This window comes from Aedes albopictus, chromosome 2, assembly GCF_035046485.1.
Source record: "Aedes albopictus strain Foshan chromosome 2, AalbF5, whole genome shotgun sequence".
In the NCBI taxonomy this organism is placed as follows: Eukaryota; Metazoa; Arthropoda; class Insecta; order Diptera; family Culicidae; genus Aedes; species Aedes albopictus.
The window spans coordinates 511,660,039-511,673,464 of NC_085137.1; the positions used below are offsets into that span (position 1 = coordinate 511,660,039).

Below are 13,426 nucleotides of genomic sequence, written 5' to 3' on the forward strand. Positions count from 1 at the left end.
AAGTATTCAATAAAAACAATTGGTGTATGGAGGGGGGTGGGGGCGGGTGTTCAGCGAGTGGTTTCGCAGGAAACTGCAAAACATCCGAATAAACCCAAGCGAATTATACTTTTGGAACTGGTTCACTTGTGGAGGCTTTAGATGTCCATAAGCATTCGTGTTCTATTTAGGTTCACCAAGTCTACCCAAATTGCATGGTGATGCATACTTTCAACCCAGTTCACTTCTGGAGGCCTAAGATGGCCATAGGATTCATGTTCTATATAGGTTCACCAAGTCCACCCAAATTGCATGGTGATGCAGGAATTATACTTTAACCCAGTTCACTTCTGGAGGCCTTAGATGTCCATAAGGATTCATGTTCTATTTAGGTTCACCAAGTCCACCCAAATTGCATGGTGATGCAGGAATTATACTTTAACCCAGTTCACTTCTGGAGGCCTTAGATGGCCATAAGGATTCATGTTCTATTTAGGTTCACTAAGTCCACCCAAATTGCATGGTGATGCAGGAATTATAAGTTCAATTCTGGAGGCCTTAGATGGCCATAGGATTCATGTTCTATATAGGTTCACCAAGTCCACCCAAATTGCATGGTGATGCAAGAATTATACGTTCAAACCAGTTCACTTCTATAGCCTTTAGAAGTCCATAAGGATTCATGTTCTATTTAGGTTCACCAAGTCCACCCAAATTGCATGGTGATGCAAGAATTATACGTTCAAACCAGTTCACTTCTATAGCCTTTAGAAGTCCATAAGGATTCATGTTCTATTTAGGTTCACCAAGTCCACCCAAATTGCATGGTGATGCAGGAATTATACTTTAACCCAGTTCACTTCTGGAGGCCTTAGATGGCCATAAGGATTCATGTTCTATTTAGGTTCACCAAGTCCACCCAAATTGCATGGTGATGTAGGAATTATACTTTAACCCAGTTCACTTCTGGAGGCCTTAGATGTCCATAAGGATTCATGTTCTATATAGGTTCACCAAGTCCACCCAAATTGCATGGTGATGCAAGAATTATACGTTCAAACCAGTTCACTTCTAGAGCCCTTAGATGTCCATAAGGATTCATGTTCTATTTAGGTTCACCAAGTCCACCCAAATTGCATGGTGATGTAGGAATTATACTTTAACCCAGTTCACTTCTGGAGGCCTTAGATGTCCATAAGGATTCATGTTCTATTTAGGTTCACCAAGTCCACCCAAATTGCATGGTGATGTAGGAATTATACTTTAACCCAGTTCACTTCTGGAGGCCTTAGATGTCCATAAGGATTCATGTTCTATTTAGGTTCACCAAGTCCACTCAAATTGCATGGTGATGTAGGAATTATACTTTAACCCAGTTCACTTCTGGAGGCCTTAGATGTCCATAAGGATTCATGTTCTATATAGGTTCACCAAGTCCACCCAAATTGCATGGTGATGCAAGAATTATACGTTCAAACCAGTTCACTTCTATAGCCCTTAGATGTCCATAAGGATTCATGTTCTATTTAGGTTCACCAAGTCCACCCAAATTGCATGGTGATGCAGGAATTATACTTTAACCCAGTTCACTTCTGGAGGCCTTAGATGGCCATAAGGATTCATGTTCTATTTAGGTTCACTAAGTCCACCCAAATTGCATGGTGATGCCTACCTACTTTCAAACCAGTTCACTTCTGGAGGCCTTAGATGGCCTGGATGGCCATAAGGATTTATGTTCTATTTAGGTTCATCAGGTCCACCCAAATTGCATGGTGATGCAGGAATTATAAGTTCAATTCTGGAGGCCTTAGATGGCCATAGGATTCATGTTCTATATAGGTTCACCAAGTCCACCCAAATTGCATGGTGATGCAAGAATTATACGTTCAAACCAGTTCACTTCTATTGCCTTTAGAAGTCCATAAGGATTCATGTTCTATATAGGTTCACCAAGTCCACCCAAATTGCATGGTGATGCAAGAATTATACGTTCAAACCAGTTCACTTCTAGAGCCCTTAGATGTCCATAAGGATTCATGTTCTATTTAGGTTCACCAAGTCCACCCAAATTGCATGGTGATGTAGGAATTATACTTTAACCCAGTTCACTTCTAGAGCCCTTGGATGTCCATAAGGATTCATGTTCTATTTAGGTTCACCAAGTCCACCCAAATTGCATGGTGATGCCTACCTACTTTCAAACCAGTTCACTTCTGGAGGCCTTAGATGGCCTGGATGACCATAAGGATTTATGTTCTATTTAGGTTCATCAGGTCCACCCAAATTGCATGGTGATGCAGGAATTATACTTTCAAACCAGTTCAATTCTGGAGGCCTTGCCTTAGATGTCCATAGGATTGGTGTTCTATTTAGGTTCACCCAGATTGCATGGTGATGCAGAAATTTTAAAACAGAGGCCGTAGATATCCATGAGATTCTTGTTCTATTCAGGTTCACCAAGTCCCCCAGAATGCATGGTGATGCAGGAATTATATCCAGTTCACTTTTGGAGGCCAGGAACAACGTCATGTCATGGTACAAAACACCTGTATAATTGGAAAAGTAATTACTCGCAATTAGAAACCTATTTGTTTTGTGTCTCCATATACAAAAATAACTCATGAATAGAATACAAAAGCACAACTAAAGTTCTTGATTTGTTTATATTAATTTATTAAATATCTTTTCATTTGAAAACACAAGAAAAATGTACATATACTAGTTCGAACCCATTCGACCGGCTTCAAGAAAGCGACAGTTCTTATTGACCTGCGACGAGCCTCACTTCCTGCCAAGGAGCACTTTCAATGATAAGAAGCGGGCATTGCTTCACATTCTGTAGTTCCGCCAGACGCTGCTCATCTTTCCTATTACGGATCACCATCAACACGAACTAAAATCACATCGTAGTCCAGCGCCAGATCGGCCAAGGAGGACCAGCTTAATCTTTAATTTTTGCTCGCCATCCGGCATAATCCGCACCACCTAGTGCAAGAAAAAAGCGAATTATTGTCAGAAATGATACCAATGCTCTCATTACTTACGTCGCAAAAAAGCTCCACAATGATGGGGTCCTTGCTGGCCTTCACCTTCTTTTGGAACTTCGGCGCCCTTTGAATTTTGAAAATGCAGGACCACGCCTGACCGAGCAGCATCCGGCAACGGCAGCGGCTCTCCCAGCTCTGGCCATTGCGACTGGAACTGCAGTGACGTTTGCTGGCTTTGACGCAGGCATTCTCGATTTGTGACGCGTCCCACTCCGGGCCGCGGAACATCTCCGGGAAAAGGAACTTTTGCAGCGGATCTTCCTACGGTGAAACAGGAGCATTAATCGCGAGGCACAAATAGGGTTCCCGAAACAGGACATGATTCTCCTCACTGGAATTGCTCGCAGTTGTCCAGGAACATAATGGTTGTACACTTTGGAGAAGGTTCCCTAATCCTGCAAAGCAATGTCCAACTGTGTTAGCACCAGAAAAAAAAGAGACATACATAGAATTTCGCAAAACTTACCCTTGTTTCCTCCAGCCAGCTCCAAACAGTTCACCGTAACTGTTTCGGATTAACTCACAAACGCCCAAGCACCTACCACAATCACCGCTGGTTTCGCAAGTTCGATTTTGTAGAACTGAACTCTTCGAAGAAAAATTGGAAGAAAAAATACATAAACAAACAAAAAACGAAAAAGTCGCAAAAAGATTTTGACAACCAGAGAGAGCGACTTTTTTGGCTTTTTTGTGGTTGGATGAGGATAAAAGCGGATAAATAGGGATGTGCAGGGATTAGTTGGGTAAAAACAAATTAATAATGTTGGGATGACATTGTTGCGGATATTATTGAAAAAGTCGGCTTAAAAACTAGTGTCGTCCCCTCTGACTGGGCCATTATCTTGGACTTTGGACCGCTATCTTGGATACTCTGGTGGACTCCGAACATATTTTCCATACCAAATACACTTATTTTACATTATTTTAGAGCTCAAAATTCCTTAAAACAGCGATCAAATTCTTATTTTTCCATTCAACGTTGACCCATCCTGCTATAAATTTACACCTTAGGAATCTGAAATGGTACGATTTGATGAGATCGCTTTAGTTTTGTCTATATTTTGTTCTCATATATGAGAACTTAGAACTATTTGTCACTGTCTTTCATACCTAATGTTTGTTTATCAGGCCATTAAACAAAGCCACGACTTAATTTTTCACATGAACGTTGGTTCTGCTACACAACAGCTAGTCTCTAATGTGATCTAAGGCTATTTTCTTGCAAACCGTTCATTAGATTATCAAAAAATCTGCGATCTGATGTGTCGTATGTATGGGTTTGGTTCATTTTTATATTTGGTAATTTCCGATGGGATAGCCGGATCTGATTCCATGAGTCATGGACCATGACACTACCGGTTGTCCCAATCTGAGAATATTTATTGCTTTTTTTCACCTTTACCTAATCACCGCGATTTGATATATCGCATGAATTTGTTTGCTTCACTTTTACTTCTAACCACTTTCGAAGCCACAGCTGAACCCGCAACACTACCGGGAATCTAATGTGGTCCGACCCTATTTTTCCATCAGGTTGTCGATAAGTCGTGATCAGTCTTGTTAGAGATCACAGTCATTTGAACCTTTTCGTCGATATTCGGCCTCCTTTGTCTCCGACATTCGCAACACAAGCAATCAAACTACTGTTCGAAACGAAAATGTCAAACGAATGCACTTCACCACGATAGCGGCTTCGGGAGACGGTTCGGCTTTTGTTATTCCTGTCTTCTTCCATAATAAGAGCTATGTTGCCCATCTGTGTGTCGTATTCAATGCAACATGCAATAATAAACTAATATTAACATTCATAATCGGAATTGGCTGAAAATCTATGCGTAAAGCTAGAATTAGACACATGTCATCGTGTCAGATGACATTGATTTGACCCTTTCTTATGTTTATTGATCTTCGTTCTACTGCTCGTGTTGTGTGTAGGTAAGAGGTAACGATAGCTCACGAATGTAACAAAGCCGACTGACACCCGACTGCGGCAACGAAATGAAGGTAGTAAAAAGTGTCGAATGTTTACAAGACTGGTCGTGATTTGATGTACCGCATCCATGGGTTTGGTTAAATTTTACATATTACTACCCGGATCTGATTCCGGGTAACTACCGGCTGAGCCAAATATGGTCTAACATTATTGTCTTGTTAACTGCTCATCGGTTAACCAAAAACGCTGCAAATTGAAGGTGTCACATGCAGGGTTTGACAATTTCGACGGGACTCTCGGAACCAATTCCGGAACACTACCAGTTGTCTTTAGTGTGACGTAAGGCTATGTTCTAGCTAACTGTTCATCAGGTTATCGCAAAAGCCGCGATTCGATGTGTCACATGCCTGGAATTGGTTTACTTTTACATTTGGCCTCTTCCGGCCACTCAAAACCGATTCCGAAACACTTGCTGGCCGTTCATTAGGTAATCTAAAAAGCCGCTATTTGATGTGACGCATGTACGGGTTTGTTTCTCTTTAAGGTTTAACCACTTCGGCAGGAATCCCGTAACGGGTTCCGGAACACTACTGGTTCAGATATGGTCTGAGATGATTTTCCTGCTCATTATCCATCAGGTCATCGAAAATGCCGTGGTTTGATGTGCCGCATGCATGGGTTTGGTTCAATTGTATATTTGGCCACTTCCAGCGGGACGACTAGAACCGGTTCCGGAACACTACCGGTTCAGATATGGTCTGAGATAGTTTTCCTGCTCATTGTCCATCAGGTCATCGAAAATGCCGTGGTTTGATGTGTCGCATGCATGGGTTTGGTTCAATTGTATTTTTGACCACTTCCAGTGGAACGCCTAGAACCGGTTCCGGAACACTACCGGTTCAGATATGGTCTGAGATGATTTTCCTGCTCATTGTCCATCAGGTCATCTAAAATGCCGTGGTTTGATGTGTCGCTTGCATGGGTTTGGTACAATTGTATATTTGGCCACTTCCACCGGGACGCCCAGAACCGGTTCGGGAACACTACCGGTTCAGATATGGTCTGAGACTATTTTCCTGCCTTCCGCTCATCAGGTTATCAAAAATGCCGTGGTTTGATGTGTCGCATGCATGGGTTTGGTTCACTTTGATATTTGCCACTTCCGGCGGGACACCCGGAACCGGTTCCGGAACACTACCGGTTCAGATATGGTCTTAGACTATTTTTCTGCTTACCGCTCATCAGGTTATCGAAAATGACGTGGTTTGATGTGTCGCATGCATAGGTTTGATGCATTTTCATATCTGGTCCCTTCCTGGGGTACCGTTCCGGAACACCTAAATGGCCATATCTCCGGAACGGCTGAACCGATCCGAACCATTTTCAATAGGAAACAATGGGACCAGATTCCGCGTCGAATGAACCGTCGGTCATTGAAATCGGATGAGGTTTACTGTCAAAAAGTGATGTGAGTTTTTTTGTACACACACATACAGACACACACACACACGCACACACATACACACACACATACACACACACAGACATCACCTCAATTCGTCGAGCTGAGTCGATTGGTATATGTGATTTGACCCTCCGGGCCTTCTATCAAAAAGTCATTTTTGGAGTGAACATATAGCCTTTCCAGTACACTTAGTGTACGAGAAAGGCAAAAAAGGTTCCTCGGTGCTATAGCTGCAAATGCATCACTTTAAATGTAAATTCATGTAAGAAATCAAAGAAAAATATTATCAGCGCATTTTGGTGATGCATCTCTGAGTAGAATTTGTTGAGAGTTGACCCCGCTGTGCTGTCAAAAAATATCAGGCTCAGTGAACTCAATGTTCATCGGTGCACCCGTCTATAGCAAAAATAACATGGCTTCCCATATCACCTTAAGAAATCTTAATTTTGAGCATTTTTCATTTTTCCGTGCAGTTTTTTGGGTAACGCGCATACAATAAAAAATTGCTACTCAGAGCATGAGCAAGTTCTAAGAAAAATTCAAACACGTTGAAATATTTTTTTTTTTTAGTTTTAATGATTGCGAGTTAGATTTAGTCTGTCTTACTTGAAGTCTTGTGTTGTCTTAATGATTTGTCTCATATGATATATATCACAAGAACAAACAAAATAAATCTTGTTTGGCAAACTTTGCTGGAGCATGAACAACTCAGGCACTGAGTGGAAGTATTTTAGGGTGAAAGTGTATTTGTTTCATACAATCGAGCCTGCAATGTTTCGTAAAATAATGCTGCATGAAATGTTGCGTGCTACATTGCAATCGCATAGTGTCCTTCAACATGGACAATATTTATTGCTATTTATGGAACATTTTCTGAAAATATACACGAATAATATTTACTTATTTATTTTATTATTGTGTTCTCTTGTTGTAGGGGAACTGACGTATTCTCGGCAGTTTTGTTCTCTTTGTCATGGGTTTTTTTTTGAAACCTGTTGGTCTCAGAATTGGCCTCAAATCCTTCCCAACAAAGCTGAGTTAATTGCCCGAATTTCAGGCAATTCGCCCTACAAAAACCCCCCATGACGAAGAGAACAAACCTGCCGATTATACCCTGAGTCACCCTATATAGTTTGCTAAGGAATTCTTTAACTGATTCTGTCTTCTTCCCAACGCAAGTCGTTATTTTCTCTCTGCTCTTGGAAATTCAAGGCATTAGATCATTATAAATTCTCCTTTTATGAAACCCATTTCTTCCAGAAAAATAGGGGTATTCACTAAACAGCTTAAAATGCTTATTGAAGATTATTCTGATCTATTCTGATTAAACGTCGCAATCACCAAGGCAATCTTTGATCATATCATTCGCAATTTGATAAAACATTTCAATAATCAGATAATCACGGCTTACGCAGTTATTAAATCTGTTTAGTGAATACCCCTATTAAATTTTTCGCCTATATGCCATCTTGCAAAATGCATGGTATTATGAAAACTGATTTAATTTTCCCCGATTTATTGTACTATTTATATAATGAATGTGAAGTATTGCGCAGTTCCCACCCAACTGGACCCCTTTCGCACTTAGTATAAGTGCGGGATCGTGAAACTGCGATTTTGCATCGAATCGTTTCGGTGTCTTTTGCGCACTTATTCAGCACTTTGTAATGCATAAGTGCGCAGAAGACACCGACACGATTCGATGCAAAATCGCAGTTTTATTCACGATCCCGCACTTATACTAACTGCGGAAGGGGTCCAGTGGGGTGGGAAATGCGCAATAAATCTTTGAATTGTTCTAAGAAGTTATTAAGTATACCTACTTTCATATGTCCACTTAAACACTTATGCATCTGGACCCAGAAATGGAAATTCTTATATGCACAGATCAAGTTAATTGATTTTTAATCCCCGAAATCAATGTCTCCTACTACAAAAGCTCTGCCCCCAAACTTGGCGGTTTTACGAAGATACAATAAATTATCAACGATCTGACAACAAAACTAATAACTTATTAGCAATGAATCATTCCGCTTTGAGAGCTGGGGCGCGTGTCTTGCCTATGCATGAATTTTCAGTCGCCAAAGAGAGTGAACTAGCTTAGCAACGCACGAGATAGGAATTAGGAAATCTCCCAATATCAAAAAGACCAATCTCCCACGCAAACTAGAGAGTCACCAGTCACCACCACCAGGTATAGACGAAAACAGAAGGCAGATGACACCATCTCTTCTGTGTTCTCCACAGGTATAATGTAGGGGAAAAGCGGGTAACACCGTCAGGGTGGGTAAGCCCGTCACCCCAATAATTCTACCAGAAAATAGTTATTTAGTAGATTTTTGACCACACACCTTATTTGTTTTTACCATTTTTACTTTTTTGAGACACATAATACCAACATTGACCTGTCAAACGCGAAGAAAATAAACAAAACAAACGCGCACGTTGTTGCACCAACGGTGGATGTAATTTTTTGTCGGTAGAATTTAGCCTCTGAATTACAAAACAAGTATAGAAATTAATTTTAGTCAATCATGTATTCTCATCTGTGCTATTCTTTAATGCCAAGATTCATCGAAAGGTCAGTTTCAACAATTTTCCAGAAATTACGGTGCAATTTAAGAAAAGTTGGCTTTTCGGGTAAGCCCGTCACTCATCGGCGAGGATTCTTTCAGGAACTCTTTATGGTATTTCTTCGGGTATTCATTATTATTTAGAATCATTATTATTTTTATCTAACTCAGTTAATCGAGGCGCAATCACGTTTAACACTTTACGGAGCCGAACGTTATATCAAGCTAAAAGTTACGTTATATCGAGGTATGATGGGTTCAATTTCCAGTCTGTCCAGGATCTTTACGTAAAGGAAATTTTCTTGACTTTCTTGGGCATATACTAGAGAATATCTTCGTGCCTGCCAAACGATATACACATGCAAAATGGTCATTGGCAGAGGCAGCTCTCAGTTAATAACTGTGGAAGTGCTCATAGAACAAGCTTAACAACAGGCTTTTTTCCAGTTGGGACTTAATACCAAGAAGAAAAAGAAGAAGAGAACGAGCGAGGTTTTTTTTTAGTAGTATGTACTTTTTACAACGGTGCGAAATGTTAAATAATAGGATGTTCTTCCCAGTTATACTGATGTACATGGAGACCAACGGAATGATCGCTTAAGTAGAATTTTCCTTATTTGGCAGCATGTCACATATACTTTAAAATAAACGATCATATAAAAAACGATTAGAATAATTGGTAAACCATCGCAACTCATCAAAAATATGTTGGAAACATTTTCAAATTAAAATCTTCAAAAGTATCTTGAAAAACCCGATTTAATCCACCTATGGTGAACAGAACCCTTCTTACACTTATTAAAAATATTGTTGTATTATGCGTATTAAGCAAATTTATTTTGTGTGATTGACCAAAAGTTCTAAAAAATATTGTGGATTTGACATCTAGTGCATTGGTTCCCAAAATAGCATCAGACCATGGACTTACCAGAAATGCCAGACTCCTCCTAGAATCTTATATGGAATGTTAAAAAAATAGCTTTCATATTCTGGAATATTGTATCTTTTGTTAACTGCCAAATAATCTTGAATCGATTAACAAATGGATAAGAAAATCAGCGAGATGCACTTTGTCTAATATCTCTTAATCAGTCGAATAAATTAGCTCCGAAGTACTTGGTATTCATGGTTATGGTGTAAAAAGGACAAAAATGATATATCTACTAAGTTAATCAGTTTTGGCATTTACTAGTTATTTTGGCTGTCAGGTTCTTGCTTTTTTCCCACAATATATAAATTCAAAGCTTTCATTTTAACACATTGTTAGTTTTCATAAAATTCATGTGTATTTGTGATTTGTTAATTATAATTTTGATGAAAACAATAACCTGCTAGAAAACACTTTGTATGAGATCAGCATAATTTATTGAAAAATAATTTCCCATAGACTGGTGAAAAACTAATGCAAGATAACAAGTGAATATAATAATAAAAAAGAATTTATTGAAATACTCTTCCTAAGATATCTCAGTAATCAAATGTCAAATCGAAATAAAATTTCAGGGCCTTATACAAGGATATTGTAGCTTTCATTTGGTGCTTAGAGAACCCAAATTGGTTGACAGATGGCTGAGATATTTATTATGGTACCCTTGGTCCAAAATCTCTCAAAAAGTTAACCTGTATTACTCCCAAGTACTCTTTGAAAGATATCTCGGTAATCAAATGTCCAATCCTAATGAAATTGTATAGGGTTCTACTAGAATGTTTAAGCTTTCATTTGGTGCCAGGATAACCGAAATCGGTTGACAGACGGCTAAGATATTTATTATTATACAATTGGTCAAACATCTCAAAAAGTTTAGTTGTATAAATCCTAAGTACTCTTCGAAAGATATCTCTGTAACCAAATGTTCAATCGAAATAAAATTTCTGGGTGATCAACTAGGATGCTGTAGCTTTCATTTGGTGCTAAGAGAACTTAAATCGATTGACAAACGGCCGAAATATTTATTATGATACACTTGGTCAAAAATCTTAAAAAGTTTAGAAATATGACTCATAAGTACTCTTCGAGAGATATCTCGGTAACCAAACGTCCAATCGAAAAAAAATTCAATAGCGTTCTACTAGGATGTAGTAGCTTTCATTTGCTTCTAAGAGAACTCAAATCGGTTGACAGACGGCTGAGAAACGTGCGTGACTTTTTTTTGTAACGCACATACACACACACACACATGCACACATACACACACACACACACACACACACACACACACACACACATACAGACATTTGCTCAGTTCGTCAAGCTTAGTTCATCGGTATATAAGACTCGGCCCTCCGGGCCTCGGATCGAAAGTCGGTTTTTCGAGCGATATTTATACCCTTCTTGTGGGTGTAAGAAGGGTAAAAAAGGTATGACGGACTTACCCCATAGGGGTGACGGTCTTACCCGCACTGCATTAACAACATCAATATTTAATATGTTTGTGTAATGTACATTATTCGGTAGAATAAACATATTTTGAAAATTTTAATGTACAATTCTTATAAAATACTAATGAATCAAACATTCTGCGTAGTTAAAATATCAAATTACCTCTTACATTAATTTTGGATAATCCCAATGCTTAAGGTGACGGGGTTACCCCTTCCTCCCCTATCGCTTTGGGAGCAAGTGGGAAGCTGAGCTAAGCACCGAAAGCTGTGCTTGTTGAGCACCTGTGAGAGATTTGCAAGATCGCTTCGCCCGCTAATTATCGCATATTAACACATGTTCGGTATCGGTTGAGAATCTATGACAAAAGGTCGAAAGACATAAGGTCGAAGGACAAAAGGTCGAAGGACAAAAGGTCGAATGGACAAAAGGTCGAATGGACAAAAGGTCGAATGGACAAAAGGTCGAATGGACAAAAGGTCGAATGGACAAAAGGTCGAATGGACAAAAGGTCGAATGGACAAAAGGTCGAATCGGACAGAAGGTCGAATGGACATAAGGTCGAATGGACAAAAGGTCGAATGGACAAAAGGTCGAATAGAACAAAAGGTATAATTGACAGTAGACAATTTGGAAGACATGATAAAGTGGTCAGTAAAACGACAATTAGCTTATATGCAGCTATTTACTACCGCATTGCAATTCGAAATAGATGCCTAGAATGATAGAAAGTAGAAGCCAATGAGCCATTTTACGAGACGTTTCGGATCAGCTGATGCTTATTTCATGAATGAAAATTTGACAGGAGGTTGCGCTCAAGCCCGTGAGTGTTAATATCAATATCAACACTGCTGTCGTTTCGTAAACTAGACTATAGAAGGATATAAAGTAATGTTATTCATGAAAGTGAAATCCGCCGAAAATGCTTTGAAGCTCTTTGGAATGCCTCCAAAATCCCCCTTAAAACCCCAGAAACCCCATGTAAAGCACCTCAGACCTTCCGAAACCCCTGAAAACGCTATGTAACGCTTCCGTAACGTTTGTGAAATCCGCCGAAAATTCTCTGAAGCTCTTTGGTATGCCTCCAAAATCCCCCTAATACCCCCGGAAACCCCATGTAACGCACCTCAGACCCTCCGGAACCCGAGAAAACGGCATGTAACGCCTTCGTAACGTTTCTGAAATCCGCCGAAAAATGCTCTGAAGCTCTTTGGAATGCCTCCAAAATCCCCCTTAAACCCCCAGAAACCCCATGTAACGCACCTCAGACCCTCCAAAACCCCAGAAAACGGCATGTAACGCCTTCGTAACGTTTCTGAAATCCGCCGAAAAATGCTCTGAAGCTCTTTGGAATGCCTCCAAAATCCCCCTTAAACCCCCAGAAACCCCATGTAACGCACCTCAGACCTTCCGAAACCCCTGAAAACGCTATGTAACGCTTCCGTATCGTTTGTGAAATCCGCTGAAAATTCTCTGAAGCTCTTTGGAATGCCTCCAAAATCCCCCTAAAACCCCCGGAAACCCCATGTAACGCACCTCAGACCCTCCGAAACCCCAGAAAATGGCATGTAACGCCTTCGTAACGTTTGTGAAATGCGCCGAAAATTCTCTGAAGCTCTTTGGAATGCCTCCAAAATCCCCCTAAAACCCCCGGAAACCCCATGTAACGCACCTCAGACCCTCCAAAACCCCAGAAAACGGCATGTAACGCCTTCGTAACGTTTCTGGAATCCGCCGAAAATTCTCTGAAGCTCTTTGGAATGCCTCCAAAATCCCCCTAAAACCCCCGGAAACCCCATGTAACGCACCTCAGACCCTCCGAAAACCCAGAAAATGGCATGTAACGCCTTCGTAACGTTTGTGAAATGCGCCGAAAATTCTCTGAAGCTCTTTGGAATGCCTCCAAAATCCCCCTAATACCCCCGGAAACCCCATGTAACGCACCTCAGACCCTCCAAAACCCCAGAAAACGGCATGTAACGCCTTCGTAACGTTTCTGGAATCCGCCGAAAATTCTCTGAAGCTCTTTGGAATGCCTCCAAAATCCCC

At 40.3% G+C, this 13,426-nt stretch overlaps 1 protein-coding gene and 1 long non-coding RNA gene across 2 annotated transcripts in view; one reads left to right on the forward strand and one right to left on the reverse strand.

Annotated features, from left to right (window-relative positions):
• LOC134288741 (uncharacterized) overlaps positions 1–13,426 on the forward strand; it is a 531,602-nt gene that overhangs the window by 291,539 nt on the left and 226,637 nt on the right. The gene's annotated exons all lie outside the window — the stretch shown is intronic.
• On the reverse strand, positions 52–7,694 carry LOC115268245 (uncharacterized). The gene is made up of 4 exons (XR_003898165.2): positions 3,493–7,694; positions 3,359–3,421; positions 3,024–3,287; positions 52–2,964 (listed from the first exon to the last, which is right to left on the reverse strand). It is a non-coding gene; the product is annotated as an uncharacterized LOC115268245 (long non-coding RNA).